The 22589-nt window shown below is 40.8% G+C and overlaps 1 long non-coding RNA gene across 1 annotated transcript; it reads right to left on the bottom strand.

Annotated features, from left to right (window-relative positions):
• Nucleotides 1–299: 299 nt before the first annotated feature.
• LOC123459271 lies at nucleotides 300–21171 on the bottom strand. Its single transcript, XR_006636169.1, has 3 exons — nucleotides 21040–21171; nucleotides 13580–13618; nucleotides 300–345 (listed from the first exon to the last, which is right to left on the bottom strand). It is a non-coding gene; the product is annotated as an uncharacterized LOC123459271 (long non-coding RNA).
• Nucleotides 21172–22589: the final 1418 nt, after the last annotated feature.

The following is a 22589-nucleotide window of genomic DNA, read 5'->3' as shown; positions in this document are numbered from 1 at the left end:
GCATTGTGGAGTTAGCCCACAGTTATTGGTTCGATAAATGTCTCTGCATATCATGACCCAACATGTGGCTCTGATATTCTTTCTGCCCCCTCTTCTGCAAAATTTCCCTGAGCCATGTTGGGTTCATTTGTGGTCTGCTTCAGTGATGAAGTGTTGGGGGCCTCTGGGGCTCTGGCTCTCTGATTTGGTAGGAGTTGATTTTTCTCTGTGTTGGTCTCCTTCCCCCTTGTGCTGGTATCCGGTTCACAGGAAAACATCATCCTTCCTTGTTTCACCAATTTTCCTTAGTTTCAGCCAGGGCCCTTTTGAGGTGTGATTGGGTGGCTCTCTCCTTAGGATCTGCATCTATCAGAAAAAGAGAAGCAGATTCTCCAATGGAGAGTAAGTTAGCACCAGGACAAATTTACTTTTTAAAATTTATTTTTATTTTTAAATTTTTATTAGCATTTTCCATGACTATAAAAAAATATCCCATGGTAATTCCCTCCCTTTCCCCCCACTTTCCCCTTTGAAATTCCATTCTCCATCATAGCCCTTATTTTTTTTATAGAGAATTTAATAGGTGTAGGCCCTCTTGTAGCCCATGATTGATGATAGCTTGATATTGGAAAGTGGTCTTATGTTTGGATATGGTTCTGACTTATTTCTCAGCTCCAGCTATGGGTCTTGTACCACTGAGGGGATCAGTTAGCTGAATCAAGAGCAGTTGCTTCCCCACCATGGCTGTGTGCCACTATTGCACTTGTGTGGGCATCACACCAGCAGATTCAACCTCATTCTAGCTGTCTTTAGTCATCAGTAATCATAGTTTCTGGACTATGGTCTTGTGTGTTGGGTATGGGGGGACAGGGTAAGTTGGGATATTGGTTAAAATGAAAAGGGAAAACTACAAAAGATCCCAAGTATACATTCAACAGGGGTCACCCAGTCAGTAAATAGATACTTCTCAAAAGCAGAAACACAAATGGGCAATAAATATATTTGAAAACATGCTCAACATCCTTAGCGTCAGGGAAATATAACGTAAAACTGCTTGGAGATTCCAATCTCACACAACTCCGAATGGCTAACATCAAGAAAACAAACAACAAATGCTGACAGGATATGGCAGAGAGGAACTCTTATTTACTGTTGGTGGGAGTGTAAACCACATTATAGCCACTGTGGACATCAGTGTGGAGGTTACACAAACACTGAAAATAGAGCTACCATGTGACCCGGCTTAACGTTGCTATGTATGTACACAAGGATGCTAAGACAACATAACACAGAACCACCTATAGCCATTGATGTTTTTTGCTACACTATATGTAATAGACAGGAACTGGAACCGGTCTAAGTGCTCATCAACACATAAAGGATATGCAATATATGTACACAGTGTAAATTTTCAGCAGCAAAATAAATGAAATCATGACATTTGTAGGGAACATGGAGTCAACACGTCAAGTGAAATAAGCCAGACATAAAAACACAAATTTCACGTATTTTTTTTTTCTCATGTGCAGATATAGACTTAAGCCTCTGTGTGTGTATGTGTGTGCATGTGTGTGCTTGGGTCATGAAAGTAGAAAGGGGAACGTGAGTGTGGAGAAAAATAGCTTAAGGAGAGAGGGAGAGGAAAGGGGGAATGGAATTCATGTGAAATGAAAGCAGAGGGGGGCCTGTCCTGGGAGAGGGATGGGAGCAGCTAGAAGGGACAAGGGGGATGAGAGGCACAGTGAGGCACAGCGGTGAACAGCAACAAGACAGAATGACATGTAGACATGAAAATGCTGTAAAGAAATCCATCTATGAATAGCACCAAGAAATGAACCAAAAAAGAAAATGTTGGACTGGAGACATGGCTTAGCGATTAAGCACTTGCCTGTGAAGCCTAAGGACCCCCAGTTCAAGGCTCGATTCCTCAGGACCCACGTTAGCCAGATGCACAAGGGGGCGCACGCATCTGGAGTTTGTTTAGAGTGGATGGAGGCCCTGGTGTGTCCATTCTCTCTCTCTCTCTATCAATCTGCCTCTTTCTCTCTCTGTATGTCACTTTCAAATAAGTAAAATAAAAGTAAACAAAAAAATTTAAAAACATGTTAAAAAGTGACAAATGTGGGGATTGAGAGATTGCTTAGTGGTTAAGGCATCTGCCTGAGAAGCCAAAGGACCCAGGTTCAATTCCCCAGTACCCATGTAAACCAGATGCACATGCATCTGGAGTTCATTTGCAAATAAATACATTAAATTTAAAAATTTTTTTTAAAGTGACAAATGTCACCTAATTTCAAAAATACCAACATTTGCTTAAGTATAGTAAAATTTGAGACTCTCTGATTAAGATTAAAACAAAAAAATTCAAAGTAGTATATGAGTTAATTTTGCGTAGTACACTTCAAACAGTGTTGAGACTAGCCAGGTGCTTTTGGAAATAATTATTCTTATTACTTCAACAATACTAGCTTGTTTTCTCTTTTGTCTGAGAAGTGTTAGCACTTCTTTCTCTAATCCCCTTGTGTTTCAGCTTCCCTTTCCCTCCTTCCTAATGCAGGCCTTTCAAGATGGTTTCAGGGCTGGAGAGATGGTTCAGCAGTTAAGGTGCTTGCTTGCAATGTCTAACAGCTCAGGGTTGGATCCCCAATACACATGTAAAGCGACACGAAGTGATGCATGCATCTGGAGTTTGTTTGCTGCAAGTGGAGGCCCTGGTCTGCCTGTTCTCTCTGTCTGTCTCTCTTCTGTCTCTTTCTGCTTACAAATAAATAATAAACAAATTGCTAACATTTAATGGTAGTTTCAGTGGGCCACAATGTTGGGATGTTCTGAGATAGCAGAAATCCATGGATTTCCTTTTCCATATAACCTACATAGGGATGGTCTTTGTTTGCTTTTTCTTTTTCATGTGTAAGTAGGTATAATGTGCATGTATGCAGTTTCACACATGCATGGGCTCATGTGTGTGCACATGTAGTGTGCATGCATGGCATGCACATATGTGTGAATATCAGAGGTTAATACTGGGTATCTTCCTCATCTGCTTCATACAAGGTTTTTCAGTGAACTTGAAACTCACTGATTTGACTAGACTAGCTAATCAGTAAGCCCCAGGGACCTTCCAGAGTCCATCTTCCCAGCGCCGAGATTACAGGGGTGTGCTGCTGGGCCCAGCTTTTACATGCAGGCACAGCATCCCAGCTCAGATCCTCAGGCTTGTCCAGCCAGGACTTCACTGACTGAGCCATCTGCCAAGAGCCTGAGTAAAGGATGCTGTAGACTGGGGGCATCTATCGCCTACAACCTCGCTCTTCCAGACGTTTCAACCAGGCTTGTGTGTTTCTCAGAGGAACACCTGCAGCAGGTGTTTGGCCCTCATGTGTACCTATACACACACGTGTGCACGCATGCAAGGACACACGCTGATAAAATGCAAGCAACTTTTTATCTCCTTCCCCATAACCCAGGTTTTTATTTTATTTTATTTTTGTTTATTTATGCGAGAGAGGGAAAGAGGCAAAGTCAGAGAGGGAGAATGGGCACACCAGGGCTTCCAGCCACTGCAAATGAACTCCAGATGCATGCACCACCTTGTGCATCTATCTGGCTTATGTGGGTACTGGGGAATCGAACTGAGGTCCTTTGGCTTTGCAGCAGTCAAGCACCTTAACTGCTAAGCCATCTTTCCAGCCCCATAATCCAGTTTTGCAGACATGTTCCCCCATTAGAATGCAAAGCTCCACATAGATTTATTTGCTGGCAGTTTGCAGCTATATCAAGTGTTCTCTGATCAGCATTCTGAGAATGTCCAGAGAGATAATCTGTCATTGTAATTCTGGATCTGTAAGCAGCATGCTTTCCAGCCAATCCGTGTAGTTCATTTCCATACTTAAATTTCAGAACTTGCTATCTATTTTCCAAATCCAAAACTGACTCAAACTCTTTCCTGCCTGGGCAAGGATCCCAGTGAATTATTTATTAGCTAGCCTTCATACAGTCTTTGCACAGTGTTTTCTTATCTTTACCCCATTTGTCTTAGTGTGTGTGTGTGTGTGTGTGTGTGTGTGTGTGTGTGTGTGTGTGTCCAGGATGGATTCTACTGGTAGATAAAGAAGGCAGTGTGATTTAGAGGATGTTAAATGGCTTCCTTGCAAAACAGCTCTCTTACTAACATGATACCAGGCCTGCATTTTAATTGGTCTGTCAAGTTCTGAGCTCTGTTCTGTTTCCCCAGCTCTTAGCCCAGGTTTTCAGCTCCTTGCTTGGTATCATTCAGCCTTCTAGTATGTACGTGACTCCAGCTCTGAGCTTCTTAAACTGTACCGTGGACCACCATCACCTGTTCAGCTCGTTAAAACAGATTGCTCCATAGCACCAGGCATCATGACTCAGTAGTTCCTGCACTGGACTAGAGAGAGAACTAATTCCAGCAAGCTCTTGGGCAACTGGAGGCTGTGGATCTGATGGTGTCACTTCAAGTACCATTCACATCCCTTTGCTTGGTTGTGTGGTTCGTCTTTCATTTTCATATGGGAAGTATACATTATTGAAGTCTTAGCCATCCAACAGCTATCTCCTTTTAACAGAAGATTTTAACTTTATCCAGGGACATACAAAGCCTTTTGCTTCAGCAACGCCTACCTTCAATTCAGGTTCCAGGATGAAAGTCCTAACGGATTTAAGATAAGGGAGTTAAGAAATTGAAAGCAATAGGAATTCCATTCCCCTGTGAATTGTTTAATACAAGACATGAATAAAGTTGGCTGTGGGGCGGGGTGGAGGGACTTCTGATGGATTTTATTTTACAAAAAGATTATCACTCAACATGATACACCTGGAAGAGATAAGGTGTATTTCAAGGACAAGATTGGTAGGGTATGATTGTGAAAGTATTACATCTGGTCTACGGATGCTGACATATGTCACATCCAATTATACAAACATATGTATTTTTTTTTCAGTAAGAGAGCTCATCAAATACTAAGAACAATTGAGTGGGGAAAGAAAAGGAAAACAATTAGATTCTTAAAATGGTGATGAGTCAGCAAATTAATTTGTAGCCATTTTGTCTCAGGACTTTTTAATACATACAAGTTTTGTTTCCTACAGAAAAACTGAACATTAATTGATATTTACCATCTCTCTTCTTTATCATCTCTTTGTTTCTCACCTGTCTTTAACTTGTATCTACAATTAGGTCATATTCCTTTTATAAATATAACACTGCTAGCATGTAGCTAAATTAGTTGAGAATGCTAGCTTCCACTCGTTGCTATCATATCAATAAATCGTGTTTTTCTCCTGCCATGCAGAAATTTGGCCAAAGGGGATACAGGAAAATCAAGTGCGATGCAGCCTATGTGAAAGAGCAGAGATTTCAGAGTTTACTCAGTAGAGGACCAGAATTCAACCCTGTGTTCCTGTGCTGGGCAGGAAGTAACAAGGAGCCTCTCTTTCCACAGTATATTTTCTGGTTCCCCTCAGTTTTACACCTCAAGGTTCACTGTTCTCCCTCTGTGCTCAGTATAACTGTTAAGCAGCTGGTGGAGAGATGGCTCAGCAGCTAAGGTGCTGGCCTGCAAAGCCAAAGCCTCATGTAAAGCCGGATACACAACGTGACCTGTGCAGCTGAGTTCCTTGACAGCAGCTGGAGGCCCTGGTGCTCCATTCTCTCTGTCTGTGTGTCTCTCTTTTCTCTCTCTCTGCTTGCAAATAAATAAATATATTTTTTTAAGCTGATAAGCCATTCTCATAAGAATATAAGGTTTTCCTATTTGAGATGAACCTGTGGAATCTTTAACTTGGCCTTCATGGTTCCGCAAGAGATGGCTTCTGCCTGTTCATCAGACCCTTCCACGTGTGCTCCTCCGGCCCTTACTCTGCACCCAGCTGCCTGCTTTGCTTCCTGTCTCACAAGCATTTTCGTCCAGCACTTCCATATCCTCAAAAAATTATCCTCTACATCTTTGCCCTTTTATCTTTCTCTATTCGGCTTAAATACCACTTCTATCAGAACCCTTTTAGATGCTAGGCTAAGTCTGTGCTCTTCTGTGGGATTTTCTTTTGTGGGACTTATCATAATTTTATTTGCATAAGTAAATGCATGATTAACCAGTTAGCTTCTGTCTCCTAGATTACTGTGTGAGCCCTTGAGGGTAAGAATGCCTCTGTTGGGCTGGAGAGATAGCTTAGTGGTTAAGCGCTTGGCTGTGAAGCCTACGGACCTCAGTTCGAGGCTCCATTCCCCAGTACCCACGTAAGCCAGATGCATGAAGTAGCGCATGCATCTGGAGTGTGTTTGCAATGACTGGAGGCCCTGATACGCCTATTCTCTCTCTCTTTCTGCCTCTTTTCTGTTGTTCTCAAATAAATAAATAAAAATAAACAAAAAATTTTTTTTAAAAAAGAATGCCTCTATTTACTAACACATCCTCAGCACCAGACATGACACACTGCTTGAGAAAATTTGTTTTCCCTCAGGTGCATTCTGCACTGACTCTAACATTGTCATCATGTGTTCACTCAGCAAACATTCAACAAATAATAGTGCGCTGACTCGGTGCATGGCATTTCCTGCACTGCAGTCATATGGACCAAAAGTGGGCATTCATTTTCCTGTCTCACAGATGAGAAACTGTGACTCGCAGAAGTGACACACCTGCTCTTTGTGTTCCGTCCATGTTGGCATGTAAAGTCATGGTGCCTGTCTCCACCTCTGTAGCTTCTACTTGGACTGGACACCTGCAGTCTGTCACTACTCAGTGTGCTCAGAATGAACACACTCATGCTTAAACGCCCCGCAGCCTTCTGTCCCTAGCGCCAGAATTCCATGCAACTCAACACACCAGCCCAACCAGGAACATCCTTCCATCATTCTAGGCATGGATGGTCAATGGCATTGTCCCACGATTATGTCTGTGAAAGGAAAGTGTGCTCTGAAAGAAAAATAAGAATGTGAAGAGAATGGTTCCCCCATCACGGGTCCCTGAGCTGCCTGTAGAATATCCTCCATGTGTTAAGCACAACGTCCCGAGAAGCCCTGATAGTAAGTGAAAGATTTCCAAACCCTTCCGAAAGTGAATAATTCTAAGAGATATATTAATAATTCTAAGAGCTATATTAAAGCAGTCATGGAAATTAAGATGCCTGCTGTGGCCTTGAACTTCTGAAAGTAGCACTTGGACCACCATCAGTTCTTACACTAAACCCTGGTACGGTGAGGAGGACTTGCAGAGCAGTTGGTATCAATTGTCTCAGAGCCAGGTGGCTTCAAGAAAGTCCTATGTGGTTGTGAAACTGTCTCCCATTTCTCCCAATGCTCTTCTGACTAGAGCTCAGAGAGATTCTTCAATATGGACACCACTGACAACCAAAAGTTTACCTGTTTTTATTTTCCTACAGAAAGCAGCTTATCCCTGCTCTGAGAAGGATAAAGGTTCAGTTCAAAAGCTGCCAGAGTGTTTGGAAAGCTACATTAAGATTTAACATCACGTTATAAGCCTCTATCTATCAATAAATAATTGTGTCCTCTCTGAGTCCATTTGGCTTCGGGGGAGCAGTGAGGAAATTTAAAGTAATAGTCGGGGGGGCAAGAAGTCAAAGTAGAAGGAACAAAGGCAATTAGAAGAATGGGTCTTCTACTTACTGGATTAACTTCCTTTAGCCTGTGTTTTATTTGTATGGCACAATAGCCTTAGTAACTTCACAAGACTGTCTTAAGAACTACGAAAGAAATAAATCATGTCAAAACAGCACACAAAAAAGTCTAGTATAAAATTTTGTTAGTTCTTTGACACAGCACACTATTTGCAAAGGTCTACCTCATACACTGGAACATTTTCCAAGCAAAACACAAATGCGAATGGTACACTATTTCTTATCTCTCAAGATTCTACTCAAAAATTACCCTTTCTTTTATGTGATTCTCTGAAATAATTCTCTTCTTAATTAAATGTTGAATACCCTTAGTTAATAACTGCATCACTTTATATGTTTGTCTACATGTCCGTATTCCATCCTAAATTGTGAGTTCCTCAAAATCAGGGGAAATCCCTTGGTTCCCTTTCTTTTGTCACAATGCTCAGAGCTATAACTAGTCCAGGGCGCTTTTCACTGAATGACAAACTGAGTGAATGTATGGAAGGATGCATGAGTGCCAGGCAGGGAATAGCCTGGGCTTGGAGGAAAATCCTGGCATGAAAGCAAAAAGTCTGCTTTGAATGGGTCAAGAGTGGGTTTTGACCTGTACAGAGAAGTGCAATGAATAAGCCCATGGCCAGGCTCCAGGTCAGAAGCCTAACAAATTATACCAAGGGATTTGTGCCTGATTTTCTAAAATGTCAGAATCTATTAGAAGTCCTGAAGCAGCAGTGTGATCGTCATGCTATTATTTAGGTCATTTCTTTTCATAGCTGGAGAATCCAGTCTATAATCAATGTTTTGTTACATACTTAGTAGAAAATTCCCTGGAGCTGTCTGTGATAAAGTCGTTAGAGAACAACAATACATCAATTCAGACCCAGGAAGGTAGTTAACACTGATTACTAATGCAAAGTGCTGTTGAACAGTGTTTGCATCAGGAGGGTTCAAAGGAGGCTTATTTAAAATGGAACATTTTGCAATCAGTTTCTTTTTTCCAGGTTTTACTTCTGATAATTTTTTTTTAATTAAAAACAATGGTAGAAGCAGTTTTTATGATCTCCCTTTTTTTTTTATCTTTGTGCATGTTATGTGTTATATGTGTGTCCCCATGTGTCATGTATGGAGGGCAGAGGGTGACATCAGCGTCTTCACTGACTATTCTTCCCTTATTCATTGAGACAGGCTCCCTCACTTGATACAGAACTCACTGATTTGATGAGTCTGGCTAGCCAACTGACCCCTGGCTCTGCCTCCTGAGCTTTGGCATTACATTTCGCCTGCCACACCTGCCCAGTATCAACATAGGTGCTGGAGATCTGAACTCAGGGCCTCATGTTTGCACAGCAAGCATTTTATCTACTGAGCCATCTCTCCAGCCCTTATAACCTAGTAATGCCATGTTTATTCCCTAAAGATAAATGCATGAACTTAATGTTAATCCAAATGATAAAAGGCATACATTTGCTTTTTTTTAAAAAAAAAAAATCAAAACACAATCCTAAAGAATGCCCTAGAACTCAAAGATCAATGATGCTTATAAAATAACCAACTTTTCAAGAAATACTGTACATAATAAGAGAATCCAGTTTACTGAATCTTTTGTCACAGACTTAACTGCAATGTTGAGGAGCAATTCCTACCTTACATGAGTCCTCTGACATTGTATCAGATAGTTTGAATTTATGTGGCATAAGGGCTCCTGGAAAGTTTCAAGTTGAGCATTTCTAACTATATCTTTTAAAGTCTGAGTGGGATCCTAGAGGTGGAATCACTAATAAACTTCTTATGATAAGAACAATTCTCGCCATCATGGGTTAAGAACCAGCATTTCTTGAGTCAGATTTTTGTGGAGTGGGATTTAAATGCTCATCGAACTGGACTTTTTTCTTTTCCTTTATTGTTATAAACAAGGTTACAAAATGCTGGTTTCTCATACCATACGTCTTCTTTCAGTTAGGAGTCATTCCTACAGATCCAGCGTGGGGACAGATGAGCCACACTGGCTGGCTTTGGGGGATAATTGGATTTTCTTTTCTCTTCACAAAAATTATGCATGCATCGAAAGAACAAGAATAAACTCCAACCGGTGCCTACTAATTACCATCAGCTAAGGCCCAGCTTTTGAAACCTGATTTAAGAAAAGGGGGGAAAAATGAAATAAAACCACAGGCTTGCCTGATAGAACACTATATTATGTTTAAGCAATGATGGGGGGAAGCCCAGTCTTAAAGCAGGATAGACTTTGGACCCACCCCAACTGATGTTTCTCATCCTTGTTTATTTTGTTACTTGACATGATTCAACTCATTAAGGATTTCAAAGGTCCAAGGGAAAGTACTTCAACTTTGCCAAGGCATCCTTAGTTGGAATCCTATTATCTCCCATGATCCGAGACAGGGATTTCCTCCTACTCAGTTCTGAGTAATTATGTGTAAGCAAACCCTTGGTGTTCTCCTGGAGTGACTGTACAGAGTTGATGGTTCACCATGAATCATTCATGTGGCAGAATCTTCGATGACAGGGTATGGAAGACTAACACTGATTTACAGCGTTTAGATAAAGAGTAGCTTTCCCATTCTTTTCATTTGCCTCATCAGACTTGATGCGTATCCCAGTAAACTATCCCCTCTCCTAAATGATTACAGGAAAGCAGAGAAAACAACCATATTCAATTAGGCCTCCCAGCTCTACTAAGTCTAATTCAGATTGCACCTTAGGAAATACTGTTTCCTCCTTGTTGACAGCCTCTCTCTATCTCTCCCTCCCCTTTTCTTCTCCCTCCATTTCCTTCTATTTCCCCCTTTTTGTTACTACTTCAACTTCTTTCCTAACCAGTGAAACAAAATGGATGTAAAGAAGAAAGTAAGATTTTCTTTAACTCTGCTTTTTAAAAAAAATTTTTTTAACTCTGCTTTTTATACTTCAAAATTTGAAAGCTTTCTTCTCTTGGGGCTATGTGGAGTAGGCAATAGACACCTCTGAAGCTATGATAAAAATGCTTCCTCCCAGATTAATTCAATAGTTTGCAGTTACAACTGGTTTTCTACGGCAGAGGTTGCGGCTGTCATTCAAGGACTGCACACTCCTCTTCCCTGCCTCTCATGCCCTGCGCTGAAATGCCCAACTTATTAGAAGGCAATGAGTTGTGAGACCATTCGTTTCTTTGCTTTTTGTGGCATTGGGGTGGGGGGCAGGGGGTAACATATCCTGATTAGGCATGTTACAGGGTTCGAGTAAAAACAGTTCATATAGAACTTGGTAGGTTTTAGGTCTATGGGCCATGCTGTTTCTTGGGTGACTTGAAAAACAATTTATAGGGAACTAACTCATCTCTGGCATTGAAATTTGCAATGAACAACCTCATGGCTCCTGGGAGTCTCTTTTCCCACCCAGGCAGTGTAGGGAAAGTTCAAGCTCTTCAACTGCTCTTTTTACAGTTCTTCCAGATGTTTTTCCAGACCAAGGGAACCTTTCTTTTCTTTTCTTTTCTTTTCTTTTCTTTTCTTTTCTTTTCTTTTCTTTTCTTTTCTTTTCTCTTCTTTTCTTTCTTTCTTTCTTTTCTTTTTCTTTTTCTTTTTTTTTATAGAAAATGAGCAAGATCTCTGAAGGCCCGTTGTCATTAGTTTCAAGAAAATACCAACTGGTCTTGGGATCCACTAGCTAAGAGGTTACTAAAATAAAATGTCAACACACAGTGATAAGATAAATTTTGGCTATTTTCCCTGAGCCATCCAGCACCATCATCCTAGGCTATGACAACATTTTCCCAACTCCAGCAGGCCAGAGGGGCCACCTATTAGACTCTACTCGGGGCTAAGGAGGAAGAGAATCGCACTGTGGCTATAACTGGCTATGGACCAGCAAGCACCCCTCCATCAGTCATGAATGCTTGCTGAAAGGTATCAAGCAAGGCAACCAGTCTCTGACCCCCAGTGAACCATCTTGCAGGGTAGAAATGCACACAGCATAGTCTGGGTAGATAACTGCCCACCCGGGATACTCCGAATCTCTTTCATCCGCACTGCTTCATCATTCATCTCCTGTGAACAGCTGCTCAGGTTTTAAAGCCTTCTAGAAGCTCCTTGCTACCAAAGTATTTGGCTTCTCATCCTTTTCTTTTCTTTTTTTTTTCTTTTTTGAACTCTTGCTTGACACAGTCTTGCTGCCTTTTCCTTCCACTGACTTGGGCAGACCACCTTGCTTGGCCTTTCTCTCTCATCCCCTGTTGATTGCTTTAGGACTTTTAATAACCCATACTGCATGCTGAGGTCTAAATGTTCAAAACTATCAGAGACTCACCCACCTTGGAAAGATCATGTCACTTACTCCAAGGGCTCAGCAAAGTCATTAAAGCCCCATACTAATACCAAGGTCCCTAATAAATTAACTTCTTTCTATCTTTCTCACAAACAGTCCTATTATTAGACCCATTGAACTGGACATCAGATACCTCTCCTACCATAACCAGCTATCAAAGTAATGCCTGTTCTCCCTCAATTGTTTTCCAATTCCTGATATTCATGGGGATCTCAGTTAGTGATGACCAAATGCCCCTCAAGTGAGACAGTACTTCAGGGAGTCATTTCCCTTGTATCGATTCTGATTATGCAACCTTTGTCTCAAGAAGGGATGAGCAGTTATGTGACTCAGTTTCTTTGCTTCCACAACACTCAGACTGACCTCATCTGCCCTCATATCCCATAACTCCATAAGTAAGGCTGAGTATTCCCTTAATATCATAGTTTTCAGTACAGGGACGTTATTCTGGCTCCTGTCTGTGGGGGGCAGGAGGAGGAGGTCATGGATTTTTCCCTTGCTCTGCTAAAGGTCTAAGAGAGAGGAATCATCTGCCACTTTTACCTTGTTCTCTCCCACACCTGAGTCTGATTCTTTCCACAGATTCCAATTTTTGTGACCACAGGAAGGGCTGACTTTTTAGTACAGATTATGTTTAACTGGAAAAACAAGAAAAGTCCAACCCAAAGAGCTCCAGAAGGAAAGAAATAAGTAAAACCAGAGCAGAAATTAATGAATTGGAAACCAAGGAAACAATTAAGGCAATTGACAAAACAAAGAGCTGGTTCTTTGAAAAAATAAACAAGATTGACAAACCTCTGGCCAATTTGATCAAGCACAAAAAGGAGAGGCTCCAAATTAACAAAATTCAAAATGAAAAAGGAGAGATCACAACAGACATAAGTGAAATTGGGAGAATCATCAGCACTTATTTCAAAAACCTCTACTCTACAAAACTGGAAAATGTGGAGGAGATGGATAAATTCCTGGACGTATATCATATACCAAAGCTAAACTCAGAGCAGATTAATCACCTCAATGAACCCATCACACTCATGGAGATTTAAAAAGTAATAAAATACCTCCCCAAAAAGAAAAGTCCAGGACCAGATGGATTCCCAGCTGAATTTTATCAAACCTTCATGGAAGAACTCAAACCAATCTTCCTAAAACTGTGCCACACAATTGAAGAACAGGGAAAGCTGCCCAACTCCTTCTATGAAGGTAGTATCACCCTAATCCCAAAACCAGGCAGAGATGCCTCAAGAAAAGAAAACTACCAGCCTATTTCCCTAATGAACATAGATGCAAAGGTCCTTAACTCTCTTTCTCTTATGTCTTGTCAGCTGTAAAAAATGGCAAGGCAAAACCTTCATTTTTATCCTCCCTTTTCTCTATGTTTTTTTTTTTTTTTTCTGCCAAACTAGAGGCAAGTGCAAACAATAGCATCCACATATCTTTTCTCCACTGCGTTGCCTCTCTTATGTAGGTAAGTTCCTTCTGGGCAGAAAAGTCAGGCAGATACATGTGTGATTGCCCACAGTAAAGTTCATGTAACTGCTGCCACAGCCTGCTTACTAACATCACATGTTGTATGTATTACTTTCAGAAATTGCAATACATCTTTGATCCATCAGGTGCTTGAGGGTGTCCCCATACTCACATGTCAGGTCCCATTCATCAAGGAGGCATGTAGCACACCCTGTACCAAAGAGAGGAAGACAGTTACTGGAGTATTTTCCCAGCAATGTTTCATCCTCAGTTGTCTCGGCCATGGCTGTGTGTCATACCACCCACCACAGGGAGCATGCGACTGCCACTGTAGTGAGGACACACACCATCCCACACCACATGGAACATGGCAGGTTTTCTCCATGGATGGTCGGTACCCCCTCGAGTCTATCAGCCTGCAGTGCATGACTTAGAGCTCATTACAGGGCCACGCCAGGGCTCATTCCAAACTCGTTTGTGGTTCTATCAAGCCCAATTCAGGCACCAATCATGTAGTGTTACTTTTCCTGGGAAGGCATGAACCAATGTCTGTCTATTTCAGATAGAGCACTAGACAATGGAACATAGAAATGAATCCAGTCTAGGTTAACTTGGTGGACCAGTCTGTTTATTGGGGTTACTTATAAGACCATGGTGAACAATGACTTACAGAAGGATGGATCACTTTACAGGCGGCTGTATCACTGAAAACCCTACTGCAACATGGGTGACCACTCATAAAAGCTATACCCCCACCACTCGCTGCGCAGCTTACAGATAGCTCTGCCAAAATCTCTTCTTCCCTAATAATCACAATGTCAGAGCAGGATATATATAGAAATTCTTAAAACTTTCTATGCATCCCGAGTTTTTGCAGATTTTTTTTTTTAACTTCTCAACTCTATGAACCTCTCTCCTTTCTCCAGAAGGGAATGTTTTAATTCAAAGGAAACATGCACAGTGCTATAAGATGCATGCATTCATACAATGGCTCCATGATTTCCTGAGTTTCAACCAGTCATCCTCAATGCTAGGCTGCAAACAATGCATCTGAGTCAGACCAGGTCAGATGAGGGCATGTGTAACCTAATATGTCTTTAGGAAAAACTTGTACTACCCTTTACATCTTTTTGTTTTTCAAAAAAATATCTTTAGGGCTACAGAGATGGCTTAGCAGTTAAGAAGCTTACCTGACAAGCTTAAGGAGCTATGTTAAATTCCCCAGATCCCACATAAGCCAGGGACACAAAGTAACACATGTGTAAGGTTATGCATGTGCACAAGGTGGTGTACTCTGGTGTTTGATTGCTGTGGCTGGAGGCCCTGGCATGCCAATTATCACTCTCTCTTTTGCCCATTCTCTCTCTCATAAAAAGTATTTATTTATTTTAAAAAGAGAAAGATGCAGATAGAGAGAGAATGGGCATGCCAGTGCCTCTATTCATTCCAATGAACTCTAGATGCATGTGCCACCTTACACATCTGGATTATATGGGTGCTGGGGAATCAAACCTGGGTCCTCAGGCTTCACAGGCAAGTGTCTTAACCACTAAGCCATCACTCCAGCCTCTCTTCATATCTTTTTTATCATAATTAAATTTAAACTACTTCTACAATTATTTGTCAAATGTCTATTTTTATCATAATGTTGTTAATCATAACTGAAATGCTTATATATATTTTTCTGGAACCTAGATTAGTTCCTGGGTAAGATTAAGCTCTAATAGATACTTTTAATAAAGAAAATGTATAAACATGATCAGAACTATGAGCTAATATTGTGGTTCAAATAAAATACCCCTCATAGGCTCATGTGTTTGGATACTTCATGCCCAGGTGAGAGTGCTATTTGTGAAGGCTGAAGAACTTTTTAGGAAGTACATCCGTACGGAGGGAAGTTGGTCACTGGGGAAAAAGCTTGAAGGTTTATAGTCTAGCCCCACTTCCTGTTCATCCACTTCTTCCTCACTGCAATGAGCAAGTTGGTTTCCCACTTTGGCTACCATGCCTTTGCCACTATGATGAACTCCTCACGGGAATTATAAACTGAAATTAAACCTTTCCTTTGTTTAGTTATTTCTGGTTAGGTATTTGTTCACAGCAAAGAGGAGGTAACTAGGATAGATAGATAGATAGATAGATAGATAGATAGATAGATAGACAGATAGATAGATAGATATAAAATAATACATATATATTAAGGCAAACAATTTCTTAAGTTAAAAGAATTTAAACTACATAGAAATCATTTGAAATTACCTATTTATGCTTCTCTTTCCATCACTGGTAAGAATGTTTGTATTGAAGTATGTCGTACATAGTCATCATTAGCAATGTACAGACAACCTGTGTCTCAGGAAATTATCAGGGCCTCTGTCTTTGTCTGTGTGACATGAACATTCACAACTGTGGCTTAAAGACTACCTGTAGGCTGATGAATTCACCAGGGTAGAACTCTACCCCTGAGTACCTGTGATACCATCTCAAGTTTATGAAACTTGGTTGTGCTATTTTTCCTCTAGCTTTTGTCATGTTTGTTTCATGTCTCTTCAGTTAGACAATATCACTCATTGCTCCCAATTCATATGCTGAAAGTCTTATGCTCAATGATGAAACGGCCCTTGTGAGATAATTAAGTCATGGTGGTAGAACCTTTATAAGAAGACAAGAGATGGTTTCTCCATCCACATGTCTCAAGAACTGAACTGGCCAGCACCTTGATCCTGGACTTCAACTTCCAGAACTGAAGGAAATCAATTTCTATTTCTGTTTTAACCTACCCAGTTGGTGGCATTTGTTATAGCAGCCAGATAAATCACTTTAATAGATTCCATTAGATTTAATATCTATCTTAAAGCTTTCTGATAGTCAATGATAATCTAGAATATCTGGATTTTACATCTCTCTACTGTCATTACATCTCTCCCTGTCACCTACGGTGTTTGAGCCACTGCTTTTGCGCTCTTCAAATATCCTCTACTTTCCTCTTAAGACTTTTGTACTTGATACTTGCTCTATCTGAGATGACTTTCACTGAACATCCTCAATGTGTACTTTGGCCAGTGTCTAAAGTAGCCTCTGGTTATTTTTGGTCTTGTGAGCACATATATTTTATTCATTTACCATAATCTGGATTTATCTTGTTTTGTTATTTTTAGATTTTGACAAGGTCCTTCAGTAGACCAGTAGCTTCTTTAGACAATAGATCTTGCTTTTCTCCAGTACTTACAACAGGACCTGGCAACTATTTCTTGAATGAATGTGTTTGTGGGAGTAGGCTAAATTAAATGGGAGAAGTAATATCATACCTTTGGAAAAGAAATTGATTGGAATTGAAACCAAAGAATAAAAGATGCTATGACAGAAGATTCTAGATATTTGGTTTCAGTCTTGCACGTTTCATAAATGCTTTATACTATTTGGCATATATTTTCAGCATGCCTCTGGAATTCTCTGAGATTCATCTAATATCCTTTCCACAGGGGTCATGAATGCCAGAGAGAGACAGCTCTTTTTTCCAGGAGAGAACACTTCATTATGAAGCTCATTCGCCATCTAGGTTAGACCCCCTTTTTTGGACACTTCCCTGATTACATCAAATTCTATAGCTGAGATGCCCAGAAACCAAAAAACCTAGTCAGTACTGTGCTATCCTCAGTAATTTTTTAGATCAGGTAAAACTGGGCAAGAAAAATAGTATGTAAAACATTGCTTTAAGTCTATACTTTCTTTGTTGCTGGCAGTGGTACACACCTGTAATTCCAGCTATGGAAAGGATGAGCCAGAAAAATTTCAAGTTCCAAGCTAATATGACCTACACAGTCAAATGCTGCCAGGGAGAGGAGAGGAGAGGAGAGAGAAGGAAGAGAGGAGAGAAGAAGAGAGGAGAGGAGAACAGAACAAATAGAATAGATAAACAAAAAGAATGTACAGTTTCCTACTGGGGAACTATTCCAGATATATCAATTTTGTGAGGGTTTACCTTAATCTTAATCAAAATATAACTATTAAGTTTTCTTGGGATCCATCCTCTGCTTATAGATTCCGAACAGAAATAAGTTATTGTAACTCTGTGGATGCAGGGGCTTTAAAATGAACTCTTGGGCCAAATACAATTTTTCTGTTAGATTACTCCAAAGGATAAGGAAATTGGAATGAGTCCTTTTGTGCACATCAAGTACACAGCCCGTTGAAGTCCCTGGAAACCATCCAACCTGTACCTGCTGCCTTACACGGGAATAGTGGCACATTTTTCTCCTGCACACAAGAAGAGTTTACCTTACAAACATTTCCCCTGTATTTTACCTGAGTTTGCCCAAGGAGTTGAGATCATCATGTCTTGAGAAACACGCCATGGGCTAAGTCTCTAACCAGCACACAGAAAACTCTAAGGAAGTGTTTATTCAGTCCCTCCTGCCATCTGCAAACTTGTGGAATTCAGGTGCCCACAGGAAGGAGTGGAGAGGTTTTTCCAGCCTGCCCATATCAGTCGTCTCACCACAAGAACCTTCTGTTTTGGCAGAGGTCCTTCTATCACACCCAGGCTGTTCTTTATGGCTAAATGTGAGTTTAACATGGCTGGTTTACATTCTGTCAATGAAGTGTTTCTCTATTCACAGGCCCCTTTCTTCGTCTATAGCAGCTCGACTGTTTTGTATTTTTCTTCATGTTTGTTTTTCAAGAGGAGGTGAGATGGGTGGATGTTGAGAACCATAAAACAGCTCAAGACATTTAAATTCATGGAGTAGCAAAACAAATGATAACAAAGAGAACATCAGGAACTGGTACCCTAGCACAGGGAATCGGAAGATGCAGGAACAGCAAGGGGAAAGGTAGAGTGGATGACACTGTGGGAAGACACTTGGTGAAATAAGCAAAAGTTTTACTGACTATTCTTTCCTCATATTGTTGACACGCAGTTGCTGAGAGCTATAGCCCCAATGCAAATGACTTGGTGGAGAAAAATAGTTTTAAAAGTGAGCCTTAGGACACAGCCCACTGGAATTATGAGAGCAGCCTCAGTAAGTGAGATAGACGTGCCTGCCTCCAGCTACAGAGGTGTAGGAAAATGAATGACTTTGATTCCTGGAAACTGGTATTTGCATTGGACACTATTATTATTTGAATTGGATAGTGAAGGGAAAAGTGCATCCTAACTTTATCAAACACATTACAGATGTAATTCTCGACTTCATTCAAGGCCCTTCTGTTTGTGGGAGCAAACATATTTTTAAGGCACATTTTAAGTTACTTTTAAGCTTCTTAAATATTCTAAGAATATCCGTAAGCTCCTGAAGAGTTCTCTGGAGTAATTCCTTTGCACTGTCAAAGACTGATATCTGCTACATTCAGGTATAGGGCCAGTTAGGAAAGCACAGTTTATTACGTTTTCCTTGTATGCATAAAAGAATGAAAGAACTCCCTGTAAAAATGTATTTCCTTCTCACAGAGCCAAACAGGCTGAGGTGGACCCTGAAGATATGCATAGAATTTATTTCAAGGTTGCAGTTGTTAGAATGCATAAATAAAATGCAACATCAATTCATTTCAGGTGACTTGGCTGGTGATTTCTGAAAATGATTCAGCTCAAAGTAAATGAAACATCCTCTTCAAGAGAAAGAGACCTCAGCCTTTAAGGGATTTGCTTTTCTAAATTCTCCTTCCCTTCCTGTCAGATGGTTTGAGTGAACTGCCACCAGGGATAGCTCCGCGCCCAGCCCTGCACAGCTCATTAGCTTGCAGGAAGCGCCTCCTGCTTCCATCCGTCTCCCTGCGGAGGGGGCGCTCCGAGGTTTGAGCGTGGGGTGGGAATGGAGGCGTTTCTGTGCTATTTCGGTTTCTCCTACTGACTGGCTGCTCAGCTGTTCATGAGTCACCCTAACCTCAAAATCTGTCATTAAAACAGAAATAATGATACCTAGGTTCTGTGCCTTGCATGAATTGCACGAAGACATTATTCATATTTCTGCAAATCTGTGTGAGAATTAGTCAAGTTTGATGGGAGAAAAAGTCCAATGTGATTGTTATTAAGCTGAACTAGATATGCTTCAGTCATATGAGGATTCTCTGCTCTGAAAAGAATGAGAAGAGTTCTGAAGGAAACAAAATTGACTATTTGACTGCATCAAGAATACATATGGTTTTAAAAAATACATAGCACTAAGGCTTTTAAAAAGATAGGGTCTTACTCTCTAGCCTTGAATTCCTGGTCATCCTGTTGTCTCAGCCTCAGCCTCAGCAATTTTTTGTTGTTGTTGTTTGTTTGTTTTGCTTTTCAAAGTAGGGTCTCACTCTGTTCCAGGCTGACCTGGAATCCACTGTCATCTCAGGGTGGCCTCAAACTCACAGCAATCCTCCTACCTCTGCCTCCCAAGAGCTGGGATTAAAGGTGTGCACCACCATGCCCAGCTCCTTTGTGTTACAATTTAAGTAAAGTCTTTGTATGGGCACAATCATGTGTTGGTACCATCATTTCCCTCCTCCCTGTTCCCATTCCTTTGAGAGCTTTCCTCAGTGGGATTCCTGGTATTCCACATGGAGATGTGGGTTATGAATCTTAAGAGCAGCTATCAGTCATTGTGGGTGGGTGGGTCAGGGCAACGCCTCTGGAAATTTCCTCCCATTTTGTGGCTCTCACAATCTTCCCGCACCCCTACCTCAAACTTCCCTGAGCCATGGTGGGCATGTTTTAAGTCTGCTTTAGTGCTGACCTCTCAGTAGCTTTTGGATTCCTGCTTTGGTGCATTTTGAGTGTCCTCAGGGTCTGTCTCCATCACCCTGGCGCAGGTGGTCAGGCTCACCATGGAAGCAACACTCTTGTTCATCTCGCCAATTCCTTTGAACTTCTTGAAATGTTCATTTAATGACATGTACTTGAATGCCGTAGTACTGAATTAAATAGTGGGGATGCAACATTGACAGGGCCTTTCTCAAAGGAGACCACATCTAAAAGCAAGTGAAGACAGTAACGGAGTCTAAGTGCCTGTGCCTGTTAAGTATCATGACATAGGAGAGCTGCACTCTCATGTCAGGTCTTCAAGAAGTGGCATGCAGCTTCAAAGAAAAAGAAAAAGTTCCTATTTACTGTAGATATGTGTGCTCACAGCTTGTCTTGCATTACTTAGCTGCTCTTTTTTTCTGCATTTCTGAGGTCAATGTTTATATTTTCTATTCATTTATATTTAGAAACAACATCATTAATGAATGTGATTTGTTTCAGGAAAACAATTTTTTTTTCCACATATGATATATTCCTTGCTAGTTAGTGCTGTCAGCATTATACAGTACCTGTCAGGTATTTATGACTTGGTAATGTGACCAAAAAGAAACTTCTAAATGACAAGTGCATGCATAATTTTTGCTCTCAGTATTTAGCCAGCTTATGTAACCAGATTTGTTTGCATAGCAGTTTTGTTTTGTCTTTGACATAAAGTCTAATTTCCTCATACAGATTGCTGTCTTCTTGACCTCTCTGCTAGCACAGTATTTTCCACAGGCTCTCTTCACTTCTCCCTGGTCCACCCACACTAGGCTTCTGTCGTATTAAGCAGCCTTTACTACAGGCTCTTACCATGCTGACTAGTCATTGTGACAAACCTTTACAAACAACAAAAATGAACCAGAACCAAATACCTGCTCTTCATTTTCCCATCCAAGGTCCAGGGAGGATACTCTCAAGACTTGGCCTTCTTCTCCTTGGCATGGATGTATTATTGGCATCTCTTCCACTTGAGGTCAGTTATGTGATTCCTCCCTTTTCCTGTCCTGGGGAAGATGAAAGGTGAGCTTTGAGTCTCTGTGTAGCAGTTTCTGAACACTGTGGCCTGAATCCCAAACCTAGCCTCGCTCTGATCTGGGCTTTATCATAGAATCTGCTCTTCCAGAGCAGGGCTCCTGGGTCACTGGCCTGTCTCCTAACCTTGTCCCATGAGGCTAGAGTCCTCTCCCTTAGTTTTGTGGTTTCTCCACCAGAAGATCCATTCAGGGAAAAGGGGAATTCAAATCATTATTGTCACAAATATTTTGGCTCAATTAGGAGAAATAATCAAAAAGAAATGTTCACCTACCTAGATCATATATAAAGTTATTTTTGATCTATGTTCTAGTGTAAACTAAAATCTACATACTATCTCAACCTGAAACCTCAGTACAATGTTTTCTTCCCTTTCACTAAGAGGCAAATTTTGTAACAATAGTTTATACACAATTCGAATCACATAGGTTTTTCATTCTGCAAAGATGATAGTAAACAATTTAGATATATGATGTGAAAATTGGCTTAAATGGGAGTTCTCAAGCTTTAGATGTTTATCAACTCTTTAGTGCTAATTCATACGAGTCTTCATATTCCTCTGAACATTTTTGATCTCCTCATCATAAAAAAAGATACTTACAAAAAGTATCAGCATCTCTTCATAACCTATCATTGTTCAGCTCTCCATTTAAATCCCATCAAAATGTTCAAGCAAATTATAGATGCTGGGGACAATCCTTTTGCAACAGAAAGAAAGGAAGAACACACTACTTTAGCAGTTCCGAATAATCACAAGCTTAGTCTCCCATAACAGCTACAATTCTGTCCTTCTCACCAAGCACCCAGCTTTGTCATCAGTAGCTGGCCACATTAAGTCTTCATGGAGTATATCCATGGAAAGCCTACTCATCCCTTCCATCCTCTTCCTTTATCTACATTTCTCTCCTGTGCTCCTTTAGATACAGACATCCTACTAGCTACCTCTTCCTTGAGCCAGTGATGGTTTCCCTCCATCTAATCAGCTCTCCCCATCCCAGCTGATGTCCACTTAAATCTCTACCTCTCACTGGACTTCCTTGTCACCATTAGCATGTTCTCATGCCTTTCTCCTAAAGATACCACCTGTTCCCTTTCTTAGGACCTCTTTATCAGTTGATGACTTGTTTAAGGTGTCACTGATCATCCGACACCACACTACTTTAGTACCAGGACTGCTAGAAACTACACAGACTCTTCATTGCCTGTCTTTAATATAACCCTAACTTTCATAGACTTCCTCTGAGGATACATTCTAAGTGAATTCAAACACATCGGGGAAAAAAAGTTAGTATATAAAGAAGCAGTGTGCCAATTTACAACAGAAAGAGAATTCAAAGCTATCTGCAACTGAGGAGTATTTAAATAAAAAATCTCAATATCCTTATGGACC

This window comes from Jaculus jaculus, chromosome 3 (assembly GCF_020740685.1).
Source record: "Jaculus jaculus isolate mJacJac1 chromosome 3, mJacJac1.mat.Y.cur, whole genome shotgun sequence".
In the NCBI taxonomy this organism is placed as follows: Eukaryota; Metazoa; Chordata; class Mammalia; order Rodentia; family Dipodidae; genus Jaculus; species Jaculus jaculus.
Note: the sequence above shows the minus strand (reverse complement) of the source record. Positions and strands in the feature narration are given on the sequence as shown.